Raw genomic sequence first — 12,371 nt, forward strand, 5'->3', positions numbered from 1 at the left:
ATGTCTTCCCATATCAAAGGGGTGAAGCATACGACCATGACATGTGAAATGCGTAAAGCATTGTGCGAATATAAAAGCAAGAATCCAGATTCGTCTAAAAAAAAGCTACAAAAATGAGTTTCTGATAAATTTAACATCCAAATTAGTCAAGTGACAATATCGAATATAATTAAGCGGTCATCAGAATATCTCTCAGCTAATTTGACGAAACCTGATGCCAAATGACACAAATCCGCAAAGTTTCCAAATCTAGAAAAGACTTTGGATAAATGGATTATTCAACATCAAAAGTGGGTAAATATATCGGGAGAGTTAATTCAAGAGAAGGCAAAAAATATTATGAAAATATTGTATGGTGATAATGGTCTAGAGTTTGATTACTCTCTTGGTTGGATGGAGAGGTTTATATCACGACATGGTATCAAGTCCTTTAGGCGTTTTGGCGAAAGCAGGTCTGTCAATATGGGAGATGTGGATAACAACTTGTCAACAATAAGAGAGAAACTAGTGTTGTTTGCCATGAAAGATGTGCTCAACATGAATGAAACTGAGTTATTTTATAGATTACAAGCTGATCATTCATTGTTACAAAACAACTTGAGGGAAGAAAAAAGGACAAAGAAAGAATGAAGTAGCCATTTGTTGCAATGAAGATGGGTTAGAGAAAATGCCATTATGGATCATCGGTAAGTGTGTGAAATCACGTTGCTTCAAAAATGTTAATTTACAAAGTTTAAATTGTCAATATCGTGCCAATAAACGAGCAGGGATGACTGGAGTATTGTTTGAAGCTTATGTTCGATGGTTCGACAAAAAGATGGATGGACGAAAGATTTTAATGGTTATTGATAATTGTCCTGCCCATCCAAAGGTAATTCAAGGGTTACAAAATGTTGAATTGTTTTTCTTACCACCCAATACAACTTCAAAAATTCGGCCATGTGATGCAGAAATTATAAGAGCATTTAAGATGCATTATCGTTGCAAATTTTGTCGTTCTATTTTAGTAGGTTTTGAGACTAGAGAAACAAATCCAGAGATGATTAATGTTCTAGATGCAATCAACATTTCTATCTCATCTTGGATGAACGATGTTAAAAATAGCACAATTGTAAATTACTTTCAACATTGCAATCTTCGTTCGGTAGAAAATGTGATTTCACAGCCTTTAGAAGAAGAAGACATTAGGGAATTAGGGTCAACAATATAGGAGTTACATTATTATAACGCAATGAATGTGGATCAACTCTTGGATTATCCGGGTGAAAACGAAACGATCGAGATTTTAACTAGGGTTAGCCTTAGGGTAAGCCCGACAAGCCCTCGGGCTTAGACAGTCCACTCCCAGGGAAGCTCATTTATTAAAAATAGTAAGGTATTTAATTAAATATATTGGAATTTTGAACATAATATATTGTAGTATAGTAGTTCAAGATAAGAACTTATAACCTTTATTTGGTTATGGGTTAAAATCTCACAAAAAAATCATTTTTTTATTAACTTTTTTAACTCGATCTAGGGCAATAAAAAATATCGAGCTTTTTTCTACCGGGGAATAGGGCAACCCAAAACTCGGGGCTGACTCTGATTTTAACTAATGAATAAATCATTGAAGGTCTTAGAGAAAATAATCAAGATGAAGACAATGAGGATGATAATCGTGTTTTTGAGCCTGTTTCTCGCAAAGAAGTAATTAGAGCAACAATAAAACTTAATGATTTTTTCCTACAATATGATAGAAGCTCTACACAACCTCATAAAGCTTTACAAAAAGTGAGGAATGAGATTCAAATGGATATAAATTTTCATACAAACCAGACAACGGGGGACTCATATTTCACTAAGGCACTCTGAATTATTAAAAAAAAATAGTATATTATTACTTTATATATTGGTTGAGACCTATATGCGCCAAAAATTATATTACCTAATAAATTTATCAAAATTATTATTTTAGCTATTCGGCCTGAGTCGGGACTGTAAGAATTTATTACTTTATTGAGGTTATAATTTTATCGAATATTATTTTATCAAGAGTCTATAGTACCTCTTATATCCCGTCAAACTAAACATCAATATCCCCAATCGACATCTTATCTTTTGACTCACACACACGTTTATACTTCAATCAATCAACATCTCATTTATATATTTTTATCTATTGATATCTCATTTATTATCGGCATCTTATCCCAACAAATCAAGCACAAATCCCCACCTCGCATCTCACCATATTTATTCTTATAGAGACTTCTTTAACACCCCACTTAATCAAATCAACAACTAATCCTTCAATCGACCACTTCGGTCAATCAACATCTCATTCATATATTTTTAACCACTAATATCTACTTTTTTAAGAAGACCTCTTATATTTACCTTCACTTAGGAAAACAAACCACAAAATCATAATCGACATTTCATCTCGTGATCTCACACACCTCTTATCCCTTCGGCAAACCACCCACCAATCTTAGTCGACCTCTTGTAACTCACACTCTTTCTTATGACTTTTTATCCATTCGGCAAACCACCCATCAAATCTTAGTTGACCTCTTGTGACTTACATTTTTTTATATTCCTCTTTATCCCCTCGACAAATCACCTACCAATTTTAATCAAACTCTTTTACCCACACTTCAACAAATCAACAACCAATTCCAATCGATCACACACCTCTTGTCCCTCGTCAAACCAACCATTAATCCCCCCAATTGACCTTTATCTCGTGATTCACAAATTTTCATATGCTTCTTTAGCTTCTCGATAAAGAACCCACAAATCTTAGACAACTCGTTTACCTTCACTTCAACAAATCAACAACTAATTCCTTAATTGATCATCACGCCTCTTATACCTCATCAAACCAACCACTAACTCCTTAATTGATCATTATCTTGTGACCCACACTTTTTTATATGCCTCTTTATCTTCTTCCTCTTCATTTTTTTTTTACTTTTTTTCAAACTTCTTTCTAACATATTTCTTCTACTCTATAATAAAGTTATTATCTTCATCAACATTTACAACAAAAATATGTAGGTAAAGTAAGTAATTTTTTATTTGTTTTCAACATTTCGATATACTAATTTTAAAATTATTTATTATTTAATAAAATTATGATTCTTATTTTTCAAATTATATAAACGTATAAATATTTAATAACATAATGGAATACTCGTCGAGGATATGGTACCCGATGAATCGGGGATGAAGATATGAAGAGAGACATTCTTTGGGGTCGGGTAGGGTACCCGTTATCATCCTTAATTTAAATAATATAAATCAATACATGACAACAAACTTCTAGATTTTTACCAACAAGAAGATAATTGTTAAAGCATGTGAAATGAATGCTTTATTTACATGATCTGTCTTACTAACTTGATATTTCTTTCTTCTTTAAAAATAATAATTTATTATGTTAATGTATTTGTAATTAATTTTATTTGATTAATAAAAAGTAGATTAATATTCGTTTATTAATATTTCAGTTATTGGATACATCTAATCCACCATATCAAGGGCGGATGAAATGTCTCGATAAAATATAATAAATATAATTGATATAGTGTGACCGAACATAAATTTATCCAAAAATTTCTCGCGATAACAACTAATTGCATGGACAAATCCAAATATTACAGTGGGGTGGCTTGAAAAATATTTAGAATTAGCATAAAAATATTTATGATGAGCTTGAATATAATAAAGGAAAAATTATCGATGAAACGAGTGGGTAAATATTTTGATTTTTTTTAAATTAAAGAAACAAATAGTGAATTAAATAAAAAATAAGAAACTAGTGGGTCATTGTCACTTACCTATTGCAATTTTTTTTACGATAAAGTCAATTTAGTATATGTGTGTTAGAAAATATATTTTTTACCCTATGTTTAAAAAATACATAAAAATGTTCTTGTGTTTACCTCAAGAGAATCTTGACCGACATTAACGTGGACATGACATGATAATATGAAGTTTGATCTATTGATTCCTGTGGAGAATTCATAAATGAGAAATTCTCCAATGTCGTAAAAAATATTGTAGTTTCAGAGAAAAAGGAAAAGAATGTGGCTGGCCGGAAATGAGATCGAACATAAAAAGTAACGTTGTTAAGAGCGCTAAGCGATGCAAATTTCACCTTCTTCAGTGACTAGAAAAAAATAAGATTGTCAAGTACAATGAGTGATCTAATTTCGTCAGTTACTTTTCAAATTTCAAGAAAAATTCATTATTGTCTATTAAAGAAACCAACTTATTAAAAATCAACAAAACTATTCATAAAAAAGAAAAAGCTAGATTCAGAATTTATCAAAGGTCTAAGTTAATATAATTTCATATTTAATCGTATATATAATTCCAATTGTAATAATTTCTAGATGATATAAATTATACCGACATTTAAGAAAAAAAATTAGAATTTTAGTCATCACCAGTGAAAACATTAAAAAAGTCATTAAAATTATCAATTAAATATAACACGAACTTATGAGTAACGTCTCTCTGACTACTGAAATTTCAAAAGAATATTAAAATTCTCTAAACTAGGATTTATAGACTCACCGGGTCACTCAACTTAAATTTGTCCTGCTAACGTCAGAGGTAAACATCATTACTATTTTTTGAATTTTTTAAACACAGGGACAAAGTGTCTATTTTCTAAACATATGGTATTTAAGTGACCCTGTCCTTTTTGTTTTGGGGTTGAAGTCCACCTCAACATTAATACCACATTTTCTAATGTAGATGTAAATAATCTTTCAACTATAAAAACTTACTAACATCCCTAAATACTTTTATAAAGTATTAATCATTCTTAACTGTTATATTTATATTTTAAATTATGGTAAGCTTTAAGAACATAAATTGAGTTACTACTAAAAGTTGTTGATTTATAATTTGATTGTTACTATAAATTAACTCACTTAATTGAGTTACTACTAAAAGCCTTAATTTTGAGCATTTTGTAAAGTTGCACATAAGGTAATGAAACTTGAAGAAGCAATTTCTTACCCATGACATCTATTTATGAACTATTTACTACACTCACAACAAGTAATTAGTTAGCACAAATTTCTAGATATGTTAAATTATATAATTGCTTATAATTTCCGTGCACAATAGTTTGTATAGTTTTAGAGATTTAGTTATTCTCAATTTACATGTAATTAATCTAAGTTTCATGTGGAATTAGAATGTTTCATCTTGTTTTTATCACTAAACTGATTTTTTTTTTTTTGTGATTTTTTTGTATTCAATCTTAGGATGATCTTTATTGAAAGTTTTCTCTCTCAAACAATTATTAATAGATAACAAAGATAGAATAAATGATAAATAGAGATGAGTTGAATGAGAGAGAAAGAGATAATATGAATAATGATAGAAGGGAGATTATATTTTCTATGTATATATTTGATATTACATCAACACTATTTATATAAATTACATTCGTTGAAAGATTAAAAGAATAAATGACAACACTAATGATATACAAGATTCAATGTGTTGGGAAACAACATCATTTATTAATTGACAGACCCTTGGTAGGTGTTGACGTTTCCTTGGGAATGAATGAGACTTTATGTTTTCTAGTCTCATTGGAATGTAAAAGGGCATCATTATCTTTAATATCCTCCGTATCTTATATACCCTCATGCAAGGGAAACGGGGAGGCACACACCATGAGCTTGTCACGGAGAAAAATAAACCGAGGTGATGACAATACTTTTGTAAATATGTCAGCAATTTGATCATGAGTCGGGACATACTGAATAAGTAAAGATTTTTGAGTCACTTTCTCCCTAACAAAGTGGAAATCAATCTCAATATATTTTCTACGAGCGTGAAACACTGAATTTGCATAGAGAAATGTTGCGGCGATATTATCACACCACAAAGTCGGTGGATGGACAAGCGAGGAACGAGTGACCCTCCGACGCTCGACATTTAGCTTAAAACATGTTCAGCATGTGGCCGAGCGAAGCGCACCTATGAAATTCGTAATTCACTCAAAAGAGATTGAAGCCAACAAAGTTCGGCAGTGTCATGAGCTAAGGCTCGAAATTCAGATTCATTACTTGATCGAGCAACAACATGTTGCTTTTTTTAGTTCCACAAGATGAAGTTATTACCAAGAAAGATACAATATCCTGTAGTGGATCGACGATCATCAGGACAACCTGCCCAATCAGCATCAAAATAAGCCTCAAGGGTGAGGGATGCCGATGGACGAAAGACAAGCCCATGGTGGGGAGTATGAGGAAGATATCGTAATATACGTTTGACCGCAACCCAATGGGTTGATGTTGGAGCGTGCATGAATTGACAATCACGATTGACTGTAAAGGCTAATTCAGGACGAATGAGAGTTAAATATTGTAGAGCTCCCACAATACTTCTATATAAGAAGGGATCAGAAAGGGAATCACCATCATATCTAGAAAGTGAAGAACCAGTAGAGACGGGAGAATTAAGTGGTTTGGAGTATTGCATGTCAGCCCTAATAAGAAGGTCCTGAATATATTGTGACTGACTCAGAAAGTGCTCATCAGATGAGCGAGAAGCTTCAACACCGAGAAAATAATGGAGTTGTCCAAGGTCTTTAAGTGAGAACTAATAAATGCTTGTTTGGGTGCACTCTTTGGACTAAGTAGTCGATATAATCCATTATGCAAGGTTCCTCGAAGAATTTCCTTCTTCGTGACCTAATCCTTCACAACACAAAAGGTTGGATAAAATTCAATGAATACATTATTGTCGGCTGTAAATCGAGCCACACTAAGCAAGTTCTTCGTAATCTTGGGAACATGCAAAATATTTTTAAGATGCATAGATCTGTGCGTAAAAGTAAATGACGAATGTCTAATATTAGAAATATTTAGCCCATTTCCATTCTCAACTATAATTTGTTGCTCACCATTGTAAGGAGAATGAATGAAGAGATTATCCAAGTTAGCGGTCAAATGATCAGTTGCTCCAGAATCAGGGTACCAAGCTGAGTCAGATACAATAGATGGAGTTGCCATCATAGCTGCCGATGAGGAAGATGAACAAAAATTCTGGTCGAATCTGCGTCGACAAGTTCTTACAAAATGTCCTGGAATATTACAAAGTTGACAAATTAAATCAGAACGACACATATTAGAGAGATGTCCAAAACGACCACATGTTTGACATTTAGGCCGATTTTGATTTTGAGGACCACGATAGGGACGATGAGGGCGAGATGAGCTAGTCCTTGAATTAAAAAAATTTTATGGCTGGCCTAAAATAGAAGATGTAGTAGAGGCACTCTGTTGTGAGTGAAAAGAGTCACCTAGTGTCGATGGACGAGTAGCAGATCCAAAAGTGGGAGAAAATACACCTTTATCCGTATGATTCGTAGTCGGTGAAGTTCCACAACGGCTATATACAACATTAACAGTTGGCGAATTGGCATAGAGAGACTCAAGTCTGATTTCATGTGTGAAAAGTAATCTAGAAAGATCGTCGACATTAATAGAATTTGGATGTGTAGTAACTGCGACTAGAAGGGATTCATACTCGGGTCCAAGGCCGCCAAGAACGTAGAGAAAAAGATCTTCGTCTGCAACTTTCTGCCCGGCAGCCGCAAGGTTATCCGTTATGACCTTGATATCTTGGAGATAAGACTCTATGGATGATTCTCATTTTTTGATAGTTTGAAGTTGAGGGTGGAGCTGCATTAGTCTAGCTTTGAATTGAGAAGCGAAACGTCGCTCAAATGTTTCCTAGAGGTATTGAGATGAAATACAGTTTTTACCTGCCACCTGTGCAAACACTGATTCAGATAGTGTTCCGAGGAGCCAGCTTAACAAACGTTGATCTTGTTGTTCCCAGGCCTGAAGCTTAGTGGAAGTCGATGCTTCTTCGGTTTTAATAGGAGCTGGGAGATCTCCATTGACAAATCCAAAGAATTCGTACCCTTTGAGAGCAGGTACAACTTGAGAACGTTAGAGAACAAAGTTCTTTTGGTCGAGCTTAATAATAGATGTATGTTGAAGAGAGTATGCATTATTTAGAGCCATTTGAGAAGGGGATCGATGTAAGAGGGGTTTCCCTGTTGATTGCTCTGATACCAAGATAACAAAGATAGAATAAATGATAAATAAAGATGAGTTGAATGAGAGAGAAAGAGATAATATGAATAATGATAGAAGTGAGATTATATTTTATATGTATATATTTGATATTATATCAACACTATTTATATAAGGAAAAAAGTTCACTTAGACGTATGTACTTATACAACTAGCTTATTTAGACGTATGTACTAATAAAAGGTCATTTAAACATATGTACTATTAAAAATTGGCTTATTTAACTTTTTTTTAATAACCATGGTTAATTTTTATTTTTAAATTTATATATTTATTAATTAAATATTAATATATTTTCTCTTTCCTTCTTTTTCATTAATTAAACTAGGTAACTTATTTTTATTCTTAAATTTTTTATTATTTTAATATTAATTTTTTCATTAATATTTTTTATTATTTTAATATTAATCTCTTTATATTTCATTTTTTTATTAGTTTTTATATTTCATATTTCTTAAATTCTCATTTTTTAAAAAAAATTAACAACTTATTTATGAATTTTATGTTTTACTGTAATATTTTTTTGAAAGGTTTTTCTTATTTAATTTAATATAATAAAAATGAAAAGGGGTTTTTTCTTATTTAGTTTAATATAAATAAAAATGAAATTAATAATTTTTTATTTAATTTTTATTCACGACTTATGTTAGTAATAAAGGAATTGTTTGGTCTAATATTTGATTATTACTCTTTTAGTATTTGATGAATGTGTTTTTATTATTTTCAATTCTTAATTCTTAATTAATTTATTTTTGTGTCGAAGGATTTTTATTTCTGAAAGAATTTTCATTGTTATATTTAATTATTGGGATAAACAATTTTAAAATAATTAATAATTAATGTAAATATAAAAAATATATAAAAAAGAAGAAGAAATATAGAGTTAAAATAATTAAGGATGAATCATCATATTAAAATAATTAATGATGAATCCTCCTCTATATATATATATATATATATATATAAATACTCATATAGAAATAATAAAAAAATAAAATAATAAATGAAAAGAAAAGAGGGAGAGAGAAAATATATTAATATTTAATTAATAAATATATAAATTTAAAAATAAAAGTTAACCATAGTTACTAAAAGATGCTAAATGAGCCAATTTTTGATAATACGTACGTTTAAATGACCTTTTATTAGTACATACGTTTAAGTGAGCTAGTTGTACAAGTACATACGTCTAAGTGAGCTTTTTTCCTTTATATAAATTATATTCGTTGAAAGATTAAAAGAATAAATGACAACACTAATGATATACAAGATTCAATGTGTTGGGAAATAACATCATTTATTAATTGGCAGGCTCTTGGTAGGTGTTGACGTTTTTACTTGGGAATGAATGAGACTTTATATTTTATAGTCTCCTTAGAATGTAAAAAGACATTCTTATCTTTAATAGCCTCCGTATATTTAATAGCTTCTATATCTTTAATGTGATTTTGTTTACATCCTATAACATTTTCATCACTCTCTTTTGACCTATCTTTAAAATGATCCATTTTTGTACGGGGTGTTATAGGGTGGAATACAAAATCTGTAAAAGCAGATCTCGCCCCCAATAATTTCATTAATTTCTTTTATTTTAAAAGTTTTTAATTTTTTAAGTATAAAATTTTAATTATTTAATCCAATTAATCATGAAGGTCATAACTAAATGATGAAAAATTCATCAAAAATTAATACAATTCAAGTTGATGTCATAACTTATTAAAAATCACCAAACATATGTGATACAAACAATAAAGTAGCAACTCAAAAATATGTAAACACTAATTTCCATATGAACGGCTCAAAAAAAATTGAGCCTGTAGACTCTAATCCGACTTCCTTATTGGTTTGTTTGTCCGGTTCTTTTTTATCGTGGTTAATATCCGAATGATGTTTGTACACTTTCTTGTCTGCATGCAATTTAGTTATCCTATTTGTTGACCTTTTCCGTTTTAATGCATTTCACAAGCTCATCAATGAATTTTGTTGACACATTTGAATTACGCATCGTGAAAAAGTTCTTCAATATCGAATCAAGTTTGTCATTGCCATTATCTGTGCTATAAATTCATTTTTTTTATTTACAGATCAAGTGAGCATTTCTTCCTCATTTTTTTTTATGTTCTATCACTTATATCGTCTCTACTTCATTATGCATCGTCTTTAGAGTCCTCCATAATGAGGTATTCTAAATGCTGAATCACTATCAAATAAGGTTGTTTTGTCATCGTCTCTAAATCTCCCACTATGCTCGTTCGTCCATCTACACATAGACTTCCAACTTCAACAACTATATTATTAAAGACCGACCCAATGGTAATACACATCATATCCGCTATATTGATTTGAGTCTCCGTCTTTTTTTCAAAATTTGTATTTAATATTCATATTATATTTTATTTTACTTACTATATTTTTAATTCTAATATATTAAAGCAATGCATTCTACATGTAATTGTTTATGATGAAAATCTTTAATCGATCATATTGTTTATAAATAAATGTTGCAAATTGTTAGTCAAATTTGAGATTTATGTGGGAATGATATAAGTTTTTAATAGTTGATAATTTGAATTGTGCAATTAAAAGAAGTAATAACTTATAAGATAATGATTACAAATAATCAAACATTAACAAGCTCTTACTATTTGTGTTACTTTTAATACAATTTGTAAAAAAAGTCAAATAGCTAGATTGAAGGATTCGTATTTATTTGTGAGTAGCATTACATGAATTTAGTCATATTATTCTATCTATTTTTGGATATATATAAGACTATTTCGAAAACCTTGAACTACTCTACTGTTAGAATAGTAAAATGTCAACTTCCAAGCAGTTTTTCAAACTATGATTAGGGTAATATTGTCATTTTTAGCTCCTTCAAAACAAAGATAACGACTGTTAATGGAACAAAACAACAGTTAAACTTGTAAAAGGTCAACTTCTATCCGTTCAAAACAAGCATATCAAAGCCCATTTGTTTTTTTAACTATTATAAATAATTATACGGCTACTATTTTATTCTTTTTCTTTTTTAAATAAATCAAAATATACAGCCCATTGTTTGTGTGGTTATAATGCAGGTGAATCAGTACGTACGTAGCTTAGAAATAGTATACTTTTGTACACAATTAAGAAATGTTCATTATATATATATAATTATATATAGATGTATATATTTGGCCGGAGATTTAATTTGAATGATTCTATTTATTATTATATATTGGGAATGACATCTCTTTATGCAACAAATTAAAAGAGAACAAGTCTATGAGAGATATACACAGAATGCATAATAGTAAAGTAAATTATGATGGACAAAATTTAATCCATGCAAAATAATAAAGATAGTAAGAACATGATTAGGCTTCAAGTTAACTTCACATTTTCGATCTTGAGACGACCCTTTAGGGTTACTAGACATATCGAGATTCTCTTGATTTATTTTGATAATGGAATTTCCTCTCCAAACTCTTTTCACAAAATATTGATGACTCCGAATTCATTCAATTAATTAGATGAATCGTTAATAGAGAGAAGAATCGTTAAGAACCTTGTTGCTAGAACTAACTGGTTTAAATAGAGAGAAGTGGCATGATACGTTAAGATATATACTAATGTGACAAGAATCGTGTTTAAGATCAATAGATTACTCCTACTAATGCACCTAACTATATATCTATTGATCTTAAATTGACATAGTACGTAATTAATTAGCGCATGTGTTACGTACCATATATATATTAACCGTATGGATAATAATATTAATTGTAATCATGCACGAGTTTTAATCTTCTTCTTTATTTTTTCTTTTAGTAAATTTTGGTTGGCAAACTTTAAGGAGGGTACGTAGAAACAGCCAATTAATTAAAACATGCATTATATTGGACATATGAGCTGTGTCGGCGGCACCTGCACCTTACTATACTTTTAGAGAGAGAAAAAGAAAGTCAAAACTGTGTGCAGTTTAAGGATCCTGATCCATTACCAACCTTATTTATGATCACGACCGAGCAAGCAATATTGTTGGCTTGGCCCATCCTACTGATTGATTCATCACCGCCTTCAAAAAGTCGTCTCTATTCATTATCTTTACATGTTCATTATTATTAATTAATGAATACTATCTTTTCCGTGTCTGACCTTCAAACAATTTGACTTTCCCCACCAATCTCAATCCTTTATAAATAAATAAATAAAACCCCATTCCTTAATTAATTTCTATCCTATCTATAACAACACATTCGTCATCGA

At 30.5% G+C, this 12,371-nt stretch overlaps 1 pseudogene; it reads left to right on the forward strand.

Moving 5' to 3' along the window:
* LOC124935753 lies at positions 1-1,210 on the forward strand (annotated as a pseudogene).
* The last annotated feature ends 11,161 nt before the right edge of the window (positions 1,211-12,371 follow it).

This window comes from Impatiens glandulifera, chromosome 1, assembly GCF_907164915.1.
Source record: "Impatiens glandulifera chromosome 1, dImpGla2.1, whole genome shotgun sequence".
NCBI classification, from domain to species: domain Eukaryota; kingdom Viridiplantae; phylum Streptophyta; class Magnoliopsida; order Ericales; family Balsaminaceae; genus Impatiens; species Impatiens glandulifera.